A 4,862-nucleotide genomic window follows, 5' to 3' on the forward strand; every position below is an offset into this window, starting at 1 on the left:
TATATATATATATATATATATGTTTGTATGTTTGTCTATGCATATGTATAAATATATTTACACACACACACATACACATATACATATATAATAAAACAATATATATTTATGAATGTATGTACGTGTGTGTGTGATATAGTATGTAAGTGTAAGTGATGTACCTGACGCAATATTTTGGCGTCAATGCGATAATCATTTGTTTATATGTTTCAGCCATTTACAACCAACGCTTTGTAATATAGAACCACGAAGATAATAAATTACTTCCTAAAAACAACAGGAACAACAGAAGCCGTAACATTAACAAGAACAAAAACAACAATATTGGCAGCTTAAATAATAGGCATCGATTCCATAACCGAACAGTATTATTCCTGCAATGTTAGCTTATTTATTCGGGTCACGCGTAGCTGAAACTGTAACATTAGTATTCACAAGGAGTTGCTTAAACGAAATTAAAATATGTCTGACTTTATCCTTCATTTTCACACGGCTCGTATCTGATGTACTGTTATTCTTCGTTTGTTATAGATCACGATGGACAGAACCTATGTGTTTATATTAACATATCAAGAGTTATTTTTCTTCATCGTGTTATTGTTTCAATCAGCAATGGTCTACGCTAGCCTGATTTCGATTTGATTCTTACACTGCAATTTAATATTGTGCAGAGGTAAAAATGTCTTCGAAAATAAGATATTAGACTAGTAGCGTATCAATATTGATTTCATATTCGTAGTAGGAGTTTCAATATGGTTCTGTGTCGGATTATTTTGTCAGAAAATCCTATATTCAAACAGAAACGATTGCATTGTGGTTTACTAATAGATAATGTTGTTGTTGCCACTCCGTCGCTTACAATGATAAAGGTTCCAGTTGATCCGATCAACGGAACAGCATGCTCATGAAATTAACGTGCAAGTGGCTGAGCACTCCACAGACACGTGTAATTCCAGAGCGTACTTATTTTGTGATTGAATTTTGGCCCACCCTTGTAGAATATTCACAATGTTTCCGAGCTGGAAGTCTTCGCAGAGTACTTTGCTAACGCGTCTTTTATCTGCATTACATAAACTTCTCTGGTAAGCTTAAATGATACGTTGATTTCCTTTTGAATGCATAATCTACTTTCAAATAACATTCTGAAAGACATACTTTGACATTTGGAAACATTAACAAAACATTAAAACAAAAAGACACCCCGCCCATCCTCCCAAAAAAGAAAACAACTTTGCTTAATAATAATAATTGAAACAAATACCAAAACCAAACAAAACTTTAATAGCTTCTGAGATACAACAACGAACAATTAGGTAATAATCAAGCAAGCAGTTTCAAAAAACAAAACGAAGAAAACACAAAAGCGACACCTCTTACTAAAGAGAAATGTTACAGACCTGAGTGAGTGAGGGTAATGGCGGATGATATAAGAAGACATATTAATGTACAACTGTCTTCTAACACAATCGTTATCAGCCATTATAGTAATGGAGCGATATGTAAATTAGCTTCATTATAACAGTAATGTTATACTGTAAACCATACTTGTCATTCATGCATAAAATTACTTTATTTTAAACATTGTCATTGTTTGTTGAATAATTCAACATTTATTCAGTATACCTGTTATTATAGTATTTTCTTTGTCTTTTTATATAAAGTTCAACGATTAGGTGTTCGTATATGTGTGTTTGAGTGTGTGCGTTTATATTTTTGATGCTTTAAGTGATATTTTTTTTTAAACAGGCGTCGGCGTGGCTGTGTGGTAAGAAGCTAGGTTTCCAGCCACAGGGTTCCGGGTTCAGTCTCACTGCGTGGCACCAAGGGTAGGTTTGTTCTTCCGTACCTCAGCCCTACCAAAGCCTTGTGAGTGAATATGGTAGACGGAAACTGAAAGAAGCTCGTTATATATATATATATATATATATATATATATATATATATGTATGTGCGTGTGTGTGTGTTTGTGTCTGTATTTATTCCCCATAACTGTTTCACAACCGGTTTTAGTGCGCTTACGTCCACATAACCTAGCAGTTCGACAGAAGCGTCCGATAGAATAAGTACCAGGCTTACAAAAGCAATATGTACTCAGGTCGATTCATTCGACTAAAAATTCCGCAAGGCGGTGCCCCACCATGGCCATCGTCCAATGATTGAAACAAGCAAAGGATAAAAACATACACTGGTTCTATTTCTTTATTTGTCAATTGAATAACCTTTTAACTCATTAACTGTTCGGCCAATCAATCAATCAATCAATCAATCAATCAATCAGTTGGGTTTTGTCAAAGTCTGTTCGTCACCATTCGTAACTTCATAAATGTGTACCCCCCTCTACTCCAAGTCTGTTTCAGGTCTGAATTAATGAATTAATGACAATAGAAAGCTCACAAAACATTTATCGTCCTCTCCCATACACACTTTAGCATTCATTTATTATAATCTGAAGTTAACACAGTCGCTTCCTTATAAGAGACCTATGAGTTCTTGAACATACCCTAATATTCTTAAATGATTGTTATTTTTTATTCTTAATTCCATTATACAATAACAACTGGTGCTGTATGACAGAATATCCATTCCGACTTGTCCAGTTCTTAGAAATATACACAGTCAAATGCAGAATATATTGACGTTTGTATCGTCAAAATATCTTCTACCAAACACTTTGATTATGTCATCACTGATCAGTTAAATGTTCTACCACAATCAGAATTGACTAACATTCTTGCATGAAGGCTAAAAATGTGCCTTAGAACAAGACAAATATATGAACAAGACAAATAGATATTCTCACTCTTCATTATAATTTAAAGTTTCAGCTTCAATTTTTTTCAATGTACTTTACATTCCAGGGCGATCTCCATTGTTTTCCTTTACCCGAATTAGACATTACCACATTTTTTCCACATCACGACAGATGCTACTTTCATTGATTAAAATTTCTTGGATTACAATATAAATATGTTAACGTCCACTTTACTGTATGTATTTCATGCCGCAGGGATACCTGGATAATTTTCTTCTGTCATTATGCAAATCCATTATAACTATTGCTGTATGCTTCAGATGAGAACGAATATATTTATCTAAACCTTGAGTAGCTCTTTGAACTCTAAGTAGGTAAGTGTTATTTTCTATGTAACGCTCGTTATGTTCTTACATACACAACATATACACTTAACTCTAAAATCTACATCTGTTGTTCATATGTTAGCAAATGTTCTGATGTTATATTATTAATCTACCTGAAAGCAAAAGCAAGGTTACATTTACCTTAAGATTTATATACTGTCTCTTGTGGTATTTGTAACTGTTCAAACTGTGCGTAAATAACTTACTACTCATGTAACTCAGAAAAAAATATTCTCATGAGTGTTGTACATGAGTGACAAGCCCCGATAAGATAAATGCACGACGAAGCCATGTAGTTCCTGATCTGTTGGCATTGGCAGGAAATTGCGCACAAGTTTAGAGAAATACTTCAAGAGACAAATCTCAGCAATAGAGTTATTAAGACAATATGTCAATCTATTTCAGGTGGCGAACTGGCAGAAACGTTAGCACGCCGGGCGAAATGCTTAGCGGGATTTCGTCTGCTGTGACGTTCTGAGTTCAAATTCCGCCGAGGTCGACTTTGTCTTTCATTCTTTCGGGGGTCGATAAATTAAGTACCAGTTACACACTGGGATCGGTGTAATCGACTTAATCCCTTTGTCTGTCCTTGTTTGTACCCTCTATGTTTAGCCCCTTGTGGGCAATAAAGAAATAAGAAACGTTAGTACGCCGGGCGAAATGCTTAGCGGTATTTCGTCTGCCGTTAAATTCTGAGTTAAAATTCCACCGGGTTCGACTTTGCCTTTTATCCTCTCGGGGTTGATAAATAAAGTACCAGTTGCGGACTGGGGTTGATCTAATCGACTGGTCCCCCTCCCCTCAAAATTTCGGGCCTTGTGCCTAGAGCAGAAAATAATATGTCAACCTATTTACTGCAGGTTTATATTTTGAATGATTAATTTGCTTGAAGAATTCCAAGACTTGTACTACAAGTTAATATATTTAGTCCCCTTAAGGTGGAAAGTTGGCAGAATCATTAGCATGCTGTGCGAAATGTTTAGCGGTATTTCGTCCGCTTTCACGTTTTGAGTTCAAATCCCGCGTTTTTCAATAAAGTATTTGAACCTCACACGACCACTCAGTACTTCTCGTACCTCAGTTGCTGTTTTAATATTGTCATATTATTTCATTTCTTCTATGAAAATGTGCTGCCAACCTTCATGATAAGTTTTAATTTCCACCTTTTTCAGGCTGAGCTTTTCTCCTAACAGTTCAGCAAAGCTACACACATCCGCTTGGAATTGAACACCATACGCCCATTGTAGTTTACCAAATCTATTTATAGTTAAAAAAATACGAAATGGATTTTACTATTATAGAGATATGTCCCACTGTGGATCTCAAATGCATACCTCCTCCTCTTAATAGTAGTAGTAGTAATAGTAGTTGTTGTTATTGTTGAAAAATTGAAGAACGGTATCGTCCCTTTAACCGAAGACAATCACTTTCACTCAGTCGCAGACAAGATGGTCGCCAAAGGCTGAGTAGTGTGAGTACAGCATATGATGCTAATGATACCACATATAAATGTCTCTCCGCTAAGTCTCAACGATACTGTATTAGAATTCAACTGCACTATAATATGTTTAAATATTTACCATGTTTCAACGACACGATATTATGTCTCAGCGATATTAAATTATGTTTACATGGTACTATGATATCTTTAAACGGTTCTATTTTTATGTTAGTCTCTTTGAAAATTTCTCTGGAAGAAATATTATAGCTAGTGCCGTTCCATT

This window comes from Octopus bimaculoides, chromosome 19 (genome assembly GCF_001194135.2).
Source record: "Octopus bimaculoides isolate UCB-OBI-ISO-001 chromosome 19, ASM119413v2, whole genome shotgun sequence".
Classification (NCBI taxonomy): domain Eukaryota; kingdom Metazoa; phylum Mollusca; class Cephalopoda; order Octopoda; family Octopodidae; genus Octopus; species Octopus bimaculoides.